General features: G+C 45.5%; 1 protein-coding gene across 4 annotated transcripts in view; it reads left to right on the top strand.

The window, feature by feature from the left end:
• The first annotated feature begins 1,383 nt into the window (after positions 1-1,383).
• The window catches only part of SPECC1 (sperm antigen with calponin homology and coiled-coil domains 1), a 203,860-nt gene continuing 194,115 nt past the window's right edge, over positions 1,384-11,128 (top strand). For 2 of the 4 annotated variants that reach the window (XM_069603445.1, XM_069603454.1), the window contains exon 1: positions 2,239-2,424. The gene's annotated coding sequence lies outside the window, so the exon portion shown is untranslated. Of the gene's footprint in view, positions 1,463-2,238; positions 2,425-7,716; positions 7,790-11,128 lie in introns of those variants that run through there. The other 2 variants (XM_069603453.1, XM_069603447.1) reach the window with 2 other exon arrangements.

Genomic DNA, 11,128 nt, shown 5'->3' with positions numbered 1-11,128 from the left:
CACACACACACAGACACACCTGTCTCTTTTCACAAACAACTTCTCTTCTTTTCTCAGGGGTTCTCATCTTCCACACTTTTGGTGCTTGGGTCAGATCATTCTTGGTGGTGGGCCCATCCTGTGCCAACATTATATGTTGCAGCATCAGGGGCCTCTACCCACTAGATAGCAGTGCCCCTCCCCCAAGTGTGAAAACCACAATGTGTCCAGCCATCTCCAAGTTCTTCTGGGTGGGGAGGTGGGGGTGGGGGACATACGGCCCCTGAGAACTCCTAGTCCTGGCTCGTTTCCCTACTGATGCTGAGACTCCACCTGCCCCAACGCATACATACAACTTCTTAGGCATCATATGTGTGAAATCTCTTTTCCTTTCCTGTGTAGCCCACAGCTCCATCTTAACTGGATTCTTTTCATAAATACTTAAACCTCTTCAAACAACCCTCCTTCAACAACACTTCCAGGGAATCCCTAAGGCAGCACCTGTCCTTCTGTTCCCTCCACATGTTGAGGGGTTGGCATTTTCCCGGCTTCATTTCTTTCTCCTCTTTCCATCTTCCCTCCCTCAAGTATGATTCAGGGACCTGCCATTCGGCTCCTGAAGCTTCCACTAAGGTCTCAGATGACTTCCCAGTGGACAAATGCAGTGTACATGAGGCTCACTGGAGCAGAACCAGATGGAGGCAGTGTGAGTGTGGTGTTGACCCTGTTGAGTTTTGGCTTTTCAGAGGCATCCTCGAGGAGACGTTGGGTGGACACTGATAGTTGAGGGCTGGAGTGAGAGGGGTGGCCTGGGCCACCAGTGCACCTGGGATGGACCAGTGTGTGTGTATATATATATGTACCTGATGCCACAGGTGAGATGAGGTCCCTTGGAGAAGAGTGGGTGCTTGGGACTTAGAGCAGATGTTCTCAAACTTAAGGGAACTTAAGAATCAATTGAAGGGCTTGCAAAAGGCAGATTGCTGGGCCCCACCCCCAGAGTTTTTAATGCAGCAAATCCTATGGAGCCGCGGCGAGGGGGCGTTTGAGTTTCCAACCAGGTCCTCCCGAGATGCTAAAACTGCTGGTCGGCTACCACGCTTGGCGGTCCAGGTACCAGCTGGGCGGTTCGGGTACCGCGCTGAACGGTCCTAGTACCGAGCTCTGTGGTTAGGCTATCGAGCTTTGAGGTCCAGGCACCGCGCTGGTCGGCCGGGTACCGAGCTCTGTGGTTCAGGCACCGCGCTTTGCGGTCCGAGTGCCGAGCTTTGCGGATCCGGTACCACGCTTAGCGGTCTAGGCACCGCGTGGGCGGGAGACGGCGCAGGGCCGCGGGACTACAACTCCCAGCGTGCCCCCGCGCCGCTCTCGCGCGCCCCCTGCAGGCGGCTCAGGGCGTCGCTCGGCGGCGGGGGCCCCTCGGGAAGTCCGTGAGGGAGCGCGGGAGCCGCGGCTGCTGCTGGCTGCGGAGCGGAGCTGGCGGGTGAGTGGGGGCGGTGCCGACCACTCTCGCCTCGCGTCTGAGCCGCGTGGTCATCTCGGGCTGCGGGTCCGGGTCTAGGTCCGGAATGGGGGTCCGGGGTGCGGGGTTCGGGGTGCAGGGTCCGGCGCGGGTCGCGGGGCTGCCCCTCGCTGAGGCGGCGTCCGGACGGTCCAGCTCGGGCGGCCGGACCCGTGTCGCAGGTGGCGCGGCAGGAGACTGGCCTCCCCTCCGGGCCGGGGGTGTCCGGGAGCGCTGGACAGAGGCCGGCGCCGCGGACTCGGGGCCCCAGAGGCGCCCCCGGAGCGGCCCCGCGGGAGCTGTCCCGGGTGCTGCGAGGCGGGGCGGGCGGTCCGTGGGGTCCAGGCCCCTGCGAACCGTGGGCGCCGCTGCGCTGGCCCGGCCGGCGTGGCGCACCTGGACCCGAGCGCCGTTGGGATGCCCGGTGGCCCGGGATGCGCAGCCTGTCAGGAGCGCAGGGGGACGCCTCCTCCTCGCGCATCCGGGGAACGCCGTTAGTTTTAGAATTCTGTTTTAAAAAGGGAATTCGGACCCTGAATATCTCATTTTTGAGGTGTGGGCGCTGCGTTTGCCAGCAGGTAAGTTTATATAATGAGCGCTGCTCGCTTGGAGAGACGCGTTCCCAGAGGCTGCTCGCCCTTGCCCTCTATCGGGAGCATTTCGCCCGCCGTGACGCGCTTATCCATCAGCAGCTGCGGGCGCTGCAGGCAGCAGATAAAGCGCCGCTGAGTCGTCACAAGTCAAATTTTGGTTTCAGAAGATTTCTGTCGTTTAGTTTCAAACAAGATGCTGTTTCATTTAAGATGGGAGACGAGGTTGGGGGTGGGGGCAAGCCTGTCATCCCCGATGCCTTACTCTCCAGAAAACAGCTTTGCAGGACGAAGTCTGGAAGCAAACTAAGTTTGATTTGTGCCCCAAACTAGACCTGGAGCGTCCACTCTGAGGTCTGTTCGTTTTAATCGTTTTTCCGGTTGATTTGTCTGCTTGTTGTACATGGACAATCTTTTCTGTTAAACAACGGAGGTCTCTTTCTAATGTTTGTACTCATTTCTTGTTTTCTATGGACCACCTCTCCAGAGCCTTGACTATTAAATAGGACATTTTTGTCTTGGGCTTGGTTTTAGGGGAATGTTGCCAGTGTTTCCTCATTAAGGATCTGATTTATCAGATTAAGTCAGTTTCTGTTCTGTGAATTTCCACCCCCTCCCAAAATGCTTCTGTGTAGCATGTATTTATATGACCATGTAGTTTTCTTCTTGACATTGTTAACATCACAGGAGATTATTTTGCTAGTTTTTCTGTCGCCAACGGGTTGTTTGATACTGACATTTTATTTAGGATTTGGGGATCTGTATTGATAAGAAATTGGTGTTATGTTTTTTCACCCTCCTCCCATGTCTGAGTACATAATCAAGGTTATGCTGTCCTCAGTGGTGGAGAGGGGAAAGTTTTCTTCATGCTCTGAAGCAGAATGATCTGGTCCCGAAGTCTGGCAGAATCTGACTGCAGACTGCCTGGACTGCTGGTGTTGGGTTTGTTTTTTTTTTTTAAAGAAGTTGGTATTAGTATTTAACTACCTTTCCATTTTTTCCATCATTGGCTTTTCTAAGGTTTTCTGCCTCTTCAACCTAATACTTTACATCCTCCCAGAAAATCATTAGCACTGTTGACATTTAACATATGTTAAGATAATGTTATGTATTGTAGTCTGTTGTAAGAGAAAGTCTCCCTTGTCTGTGGTGCAGTCTCCTGTTTATACTTACGTGTGTGTGTGTGTATGCGTGCGTGTGTGTCCACCTTTTCTCTTTTTTAATTGGCCAGACTTGCTTCATGCTTGCTTGCTTCTTTTCAAATAACCAGCTTTTGGATTTATTAAGCCAGCTTTTGGATTTATTGATTAATCCTATTGATTTTTTTCTGTCATTAATTTCTGTTCTTTTTCTTTCTCCTTAACTTGGGTTTATTTTACTCAAATTTTAGCCTTTTGAGTCGAAAGATTCGATCATATAATCAGTCAGTCCTCCTGATGGAGGCAAGGACTTATAATTCCTGTCACCTCTTGTTTGGCGTTGGCTCTATTCTTACTTTAACGCTTCAGATTAGACATTATTGCTGTTATTATTTTCTAGGTTAGCTAGATACTTGTTTAGATTATTTGTTAGCTAGATTTATTAGCTATTATTTGTTACTAGATTTGTTAAATTTATCTACCTGTTTACCATTGTCCTCACTCTTCATTCTTTCCTTCAGATTCTCTTTTTTGGATCACCCGCCTTCTCCCTGAAGTACCTTCTTTGCAAGTTCTATCAGTGATGATACATTTTTCTGTTTTTATAATATCTGAAAATGCCTTTAATTTACCCACATTCTTGAATTTTGGCTTCAACCGTTTTCTCTAGTGCAGTGAGTCCAAAGTTCTGTGTGTGTGTGTGTGTGTGTGTGTGTGTGTGTTTAAAAGATAATTTGTAGGTGGAAGGTTTGGGGACTTCAATTCTGCCATAGTGCTGAAAGATGAAAAACAGAAATTAATCTGTAGTCTAATAAGCTGTCAGTTTTAGTGACTTTTCCCTGTACAAAATTAAATGTTCATCTCACATTTACTAAGTATAATTTATATTCTCCGGACCCTTATTGTTTGCTTGACCTATTGATTCTGAGAATTGTGTTAAGGACTTCCACTGTGATCCCTAGTGGTTTTCTTTTGTTCTATTCGTTTTTGTAATATTATTAAATATATACATTTGTGAGCCAGCCATAGCAATGTTGTCGCTTAGTCACTATGTCATGTCTGACTCTTTTGTGACCCCATGGACCCCACCAGGCTCCTCTGTCCGTAGGATTTCCCAGGCAAGAAGACTGGAGTGGGTTGCCATTTACTTTTCTAGGGGATCCTGCATTGATGGGATTCTTTACCATTGAGCCATCTGGGAAGCCCTATAAGCAATGTGCATGCATGCCTTCATGCTAAATTACTTCAGTTGTGTCTGACTCTTTGCGACCCCAAGGACTGTAGCCCTCCAGGCTCTTCTGTCCATGGGATTCTCCTGGCTAGAATGAGTTGCCATGCCTTCCCGAAAGGGATCTTCCTGAACCGGAGATCAAACCCACATCTGCAGCTCCTGGTTTGCAGGCAGATTCTTTACTGCTGAGCCACCAGGGAAGCCCTTTATCTGGCATATCTTCTAGTAATATTAATTAATTTTTTATTTTCTGTATTTTGTTTTAGGTGTTACTCTTGTGATTAGCTAACAGCAAGATTTTGTTTTATTCCTTAATGTTTGTCTTTTTTGAAAAGTTAGGGTAAATACACATATAATAAAATTTACCATCTTAGTCATTTTTAAGTGTACAGTTCACTAGAGGTAAGTATATTCGTGTTGCTGTGCAGCCAACCTGCAGAGCTTTATCATCTGCAATATCTAAACTGTTCTCATTAAACAATACATACCGCACCCTGCCCCCAGCTCCTGGTAACCACCACTGTACTTTCTGTCTCTGTGAAATTGCCTGTTCTAGGTACCTCATGCAGAATTTGTCTCTCTGTGACTGGTTTACTTCTCTTACCATTGTGTTCTCAAGGTCAGTCCGTGTTGTAGCAGGTGTCCTTTCTTTATGAGACTGAATACCATTCCATTGTGCATACAGACCACATTTTGCATGTTATTTCATCTGAGTTGCTTCCACATTGCAGCTATTGTCAGTAATGTTGGTCTGAACATGGGTGTACAAACACTTCTTCAAGACCCTGCTCTCTGCTTTTGGGTATTTACCCAGACATCAAATTTCAAGATTGTATGATCATTTTGTTTTTAATTTTTGGAGGTATCGCTGTATTATTTCCCCAGCAGCTGTACCTTTTTACATTCCTGAAACAGTGCACAAGAGTTCCAGTTTTTCCTTATCTTTTCCAATGCTTGTTATTTTCTGTTTTTTTTTTTTTTGAAAGTAGCCATCTTAATGGGCATGAAATCTTTATCTTTCAATCAATGACTTTAACCTATTTATATTTGATTAATGTAATTTTGGGTCCTATTCCTGCTGTCTTGTTTTATGTTTTCAATTTCTTGTGCTTATTTCCTGACAGCCTCCACCCTTTTCCTATTTTTTGTTGGGTTGACTGAGGATTTATTTTTTACTTTTTCATTTTGTTCTATTTTATTTCTCTCATGACATAGAAGTTGCAAATACTGTTCTTACTCTGCTTGTGTTTGGCACCCTTGAATTTGGAGACACCTTTTTATTGAGGTATAACGTGAGCATGTAAAGGTATACACATCTTAACAGCTTGATGAATTTTGACTAACTAAATACATGTATAACTAGCAGGCAAAACGAGAAACAAATAAACAAAAATAAGAACAATCTTTCCCACATTCCAGATTCTGTCCTCCTGCTGCTCACTGCCAAGGATAACCCTTGTCATTTCTGACAGTAGATTGGTCTTCCTGTTTCTGTACTTGATAGCAATAGAATTGTACAGTACGTGCTCCTTTGTATTTAGCTGCTTTCTGTCAACATTGCATTTGTGTAATCTGTAGGATTCTGGAGTGTGATTGTGGTTTGTTCATTCCATTGCTGTATACATTCCACTGTTTGTATGTATCACAATGTGGATATCCGTTCTACCGCGACTGGTTTTAGGTTGTTTGTAGTTTGGGGTTATCATGAATAGTGCACCGTGAACAGTCTTTGCTGGATGGATGTATGCGTTTCTGTTGAGTATATATCTAGAAGTGAAATTGCTTGGTCATAGAGTGTGCATATGCTCAGCTTTTACAGATGCTGCCAAACAGTTTGCAATAGTGGTTGCGTCAGCTTATGTACCCGAGAAGCATATGTGGTTGTCTCACATCCTTGCCAACTCTTGGTAATTTCTTTTTTATTTTAGTCATTCTGGTGGGTATGACATTGCGGTTTTAACTTGGATTTCCCTGATGATAGATGGATTTGAGCTCTTTTGGTATCCTTAAGTTTTCACACATACCTAAGCATTTTTTCTCTTGGTGTTTAAAGATAATCTGTATATATGAGATTTGGGGGTTTTGTACATTATGTGTCAACATTTATAAGTTTAACTGGTTATTTGTTCATCACTGACTGTTTTATCTTGTTTTTCTCATTTTTGGATTCTTTAGTTGTTTTGATTGCATGAGTCCTTCAGTAAATTTTTTACCCCTAGAGATTCTATGAGTGGTAAAGTTTCTGAGCTTTCATAAGTTTAAAAAATATTTAAAAACTTGTTTTTCCATGTGAATACTCTGGACTGGGTATAGGATTCTAGGTTAAAAATGTCTGAGTTTTGAAGATAATTCTTTATTATCTGCTGGCCTCTAGTGTGGTTGATGAGAAGTCTTTGTAATCTGATTCTCACTTTGTTGTTTGTTTTTCTGTTAACCTGTTTATTTCTCTGAAGCTCCACAATTTGTTCTTTTTTCCTTGTATTCTAAAATCTTGCCACTATTTGCCTTGGGGTGGATTTCTCTTGTGCTTCATGCTTAGTTCTCAGTGGTCCCTTTCATTCTGTAGGTAAATATTTCCTTGGCCCTAGGAAAGTTTGAATGTTTCCCTGCCTCCTCTATTCTCTTCATTTTCTGCTTCTGGAATTACTGTTAAATGGGTATTAGAATTTCTTGGGACTTCTCTGTCAGTCCAGTGGTTAAGACTCTGTTTTTCCACTGCTGGGGGTGCGGGTTTGATCCCTGGTTGGAGAACTAAGATCCCACATGCTGTGTGGCCAAAACATAAAATAGTATGAAAATGGATATTAAGATTTCTTAATTTATCCTTCATGTTTCTTGACTTTTCTGTCAAATGTTCTATCATTTTCAGGCTGCATTCTAGAAGATTCTACAAATCTAGTTTAGCTTTGTCCCATCAACTCTTTAGCCCATCTATTGAGTATCTTTTTCTTTTAATCATGTATTCAATTTTCAAGGTTTCTACTTTTTTAAAATTTAATTTTTGGAATAGATAAGATATTCAGTGTTCAAAAATTATACTGTATTAAAAGCTGTAAGTAAAAGGTGCCCCTCCATCTCCCCACCAAGTTCTCTGTCACCTCAAAAGCAGGTAACCATTGTTATTAGTTTCTTATATATCCTTTCAGAGACACTTTATGAAAATATAAGTAAATATGAATTACGTTCTTAAGTCCTCCTTTTTTTTTGCACAAATAGTCCTGCCCTTGACCCTGCTTTTTTTTTTTTTTTTGCTATACCCCCAGGGCTTGAGGGATCTTAGTTCCCTGACCAGGGGTCAATCCCAGACCCAAGCAGTGAAAGTGTCAAACCCTAACCGCTGGACCACCAGGTAATTACCTTGACTGGGTTTTATTTTTCTTTTTTAATCTTTTTTTGGTGTGGACCATTTATAAAGTCTTTATTGAATTTGTTACAATATTGCTTCTGTTGTTTATGTTCTTTTTTTTTTGGATCTTAGCTCCCCAACCAGGGATCAAACCCTCACCCTCTACATTGGAAGGCAAAGCCTTAACCATTGGACCATCAGGGATGTCCCCTTGTCTACTTTTTAATTTCACCATGTAGAGATTTTAACCAACAGTTGGCTCTTGCTTTTCATAGTCATGCCTCCCTTCCATCTTTCCAAGACATTTAATAATTTCTTCTACATGCTTCATTGGGCTTCCTAGGTGGCTCTGCGGTAAAGAACCCACCTGCAAGGCAGCAGGCGCACTGGTTCTGTCCCTGGGTCAGAAAGATCCCCTGGAAAAGGAAGTGGCAACCCACTCCAGTATTCTTGCCTGGAGAATTCCATGGACAGAGGAGCTGGGCAGACTACAATCCATGGGGTCACAAAGGAGTCAGACACGACAGCGACTAAACAACAACAATGTGCTTCATTAACTCCTCTCTCAGGCACACGTCTTCCTGTTGACTTGGTGTCCCCATTTCATGACGTTGAGTAAGAACCTGGGGCACCTGCCTTCAGATGCCCATACTCGAGCATGAGGGTTCCTGTTTGCCTGCCTGTCTCTTTGCTGCCTCTGGTGATAGCTGGAGACTGACGTGCTGCTTCGTGGACTGTGTGGTCCAGGGCAGGGGCTCGTGTCATGGATGCTCAGTGTGCAGGGAGGAGTCCCAGGGGCCTGGCCCTCCCGGCTGCCGTGCCCCAGTTCATCTCCTTGTCAGATCCTACCCCTGCCCCTCATTCCCTCTGCTGATCTGGAGCCTGAAGCCCTGCATGACGGGCTCCTCCCAGGCTGGTGCCGGGCTGTGGTTTAGTCGGGCAGTCTGACCCTGAGTATGCTGTGCCTCTCAGAAGCATCTTAGGTGCTTTCATTGGCCACTGGTCTTGTTTCTTGTTCCCCAGGTCTCTTATTGATTTAGTGGTTTAAAAATATTTCTGTCATTCCAAAGAATTTTAGAGTAGGAAAGCAGAAGTATGTATTTAGTCCAGTTTCCCCCACTGTGTCCACAGGTCCGTTCTCCAATATTACCTTTTATCTTGAATCAATTTCTGTTGTTGAGAGGGTCCCAGAGGTTCAGAACACCCCCAGGTTCAGAGATTTCCTAGGAGGTCTCACGGGACTCCTCACATTCTCACATTGCCATCCCCATGGCTGTGACTTATCACTGTGAAGGATACAAAGCAAGACCAGCAAACGGAAGAGCCCAGAGGGGCCAAGCCCTGCGGACCAGGCACAGGTTTCTGAGAGTCCTCTCCTGGGGAGGCAACAAGCTGTGCAAACACAGCTGAAGCACTGTCCTCCAGGAAGCTCTCCTGAGACTGGGCCCCAGGGTCTTTTCTGGGTGCTGGTCACACTGGGCACCCTCTGCCTAGCATCCACCCAAACTCCAGGCTCCTGGAAGGGAAGCAGGTGTTGAGCATAAACCAGTGTTTGCACAAACAGTTTAGGGGCAATAAGAGCCTCTCTTATCAGTCCTGCAAACATCAGGAAGCAAAATCCAAGTTCTCAGATGCCAGCCAAGGGCCGACTGGCTCAGGCCTGTCTCAGGCCTGGTCTGTTAACCCTTTGTTGTAAAATGGCCCTCCTGTTTTCCACAGGAAAAAAATGGATACCATACTTGGAAATGACTTCTCCCAGCCAAATTACCAAATGCTCTTGCCCTCTCTGGGGAGAAAGCAGCATTTCTGGAGTATTACGGGTAAAGCGCTGTTTCCTGACTTTGAAATAAGCTGAAGTTTGTTGCGCGGCAAGCAGCCTTGAGGGGCAGAGCAGGGGGTGACCACTGGGCTGTTAAGTGATCGGTTCTCTTGCTGGTCTCCGGTCACCAGTTGCAGGGCACCTGGTGCAAGGCACATGACCGTTCCCAGTCTCATGTGTACCTTTTCCTAGATCAGTCAGGTCACCTCTTCCACCACAGGCTCTGCTCCCCAAACTCTGGCCATGGCTCCACCCATGGGGCATTTTATCCCTTACTTCTCTTCCGTGACTGTGTTCAGTGGCGTTTGTTGCTTCACTTTGTGGCTAAGTTTAATCTCCCACAAGACTGAGAATTCCCTGAGGACCACACAGCAAGCCACATGTAGCTATAGACCCAGAGCCTCCTTGGCGGGGGGAAGCGCTTACGCTGGTATCTGTTAGTGCTCCTGGAAGGAGTAGCTGCAAGGACATGGAAAGGCATCTCTTCTCCATCCTTGATCCACACGTCGCTGACTTGTGTTCTGTGACGAGGATGGTGATGTAAACCTGTGTGTGTGTGTGTGTGTGTGTGTGTGTGTACGCGTGCTCAGTCATGTCTGACTCTTCGCAACCCCATGGACTGTAGCCCACCAGGCTCCTCTGTTCATGGGACTTCCCAGACAAGAATACTGGAGTGGGTTGCCTGTTCCTCAAACGAACAGCTTCTCCATCTGAGCCCCTCTCTTGTCTTGTGTGCTTTTTCATGCTTTCATTGGTTTATAGTTTATAAATTTATAATGTATTCCTTTTTCTTCTGTATACCCCACTGTCTCATTCTCTTCCCCACCCTCGCCATGGCCGACTATTCTGTTGAATACACACGCTCTTATTGTATGTATTCTTTTTTTTTTCTTTGAGGATCATTGTGGTTTTATTTGTATGTATTTGCCCAGATTAACTGTTACGTATTCGGTCTCTTGATGCCATCATGATATAATGTGCTCAAATCTTCCCAAAATACTTGGATTTGAGTGAAGATCTCTACCCTACCAAATGCCTCCATATCTTGTGTGTATGTATTCTCAAGAATGTGTATTGCTTTGTGTGCATGTTTTTTCTTGTTTTTTCTCTTAAAAAAAATCTAGTTTGTTATCTCCTTTGTTTCTTCTTTCTTTATCTGTGTGGACTCTTAGTTGCAGTACACAGGATCTTTTGCTGTGGCACTTGGGGTTAGTTGCCTCGAGACATGTGGGATCTTCATTCCTGACCAGGGATCAAACCTGCGTCCCCTGCATTGGAAGGCTGGTTCTTAACCGCTGGACTGCCAGGGACGTCCCCGTGGGAGGGTATTTTTAATTTACAGAAGTGGTGTCATGTTAGACTCTTCTAGTGTTATCACTCACCGCCATGCTTCTATGACTCATTCCTGTCGCTATGGTGACTATCCAGTTTGTGTATCCACCATATCCTGCCTCTGTCCCTCCTGGTGATGGATGCCCACATTGATTCTTACGCCCAGACACTACAAGCAGTGCTGAGGGAAC

Source organism: Ovis canadensis, chromosome 11 (assembly GCF_042477335.2).
Source record: "Ovis canadensis isolate MfBH-ARS-UI-01 breed Bighorn chromosome 11, ARS-UI_OviCan_v2, whole genome shotgun sequence".
Lineage (NCBI taxonomy): Eukaryota > Metazoa > Chordata > Mammalia > Artiodactyla > Bovidae > Ovis > Ovis canadensis.
Note: the sequence above shows the minus strand (reverse complement) of the source record. Positions and strands in the feature narration are given on the sequence as shown.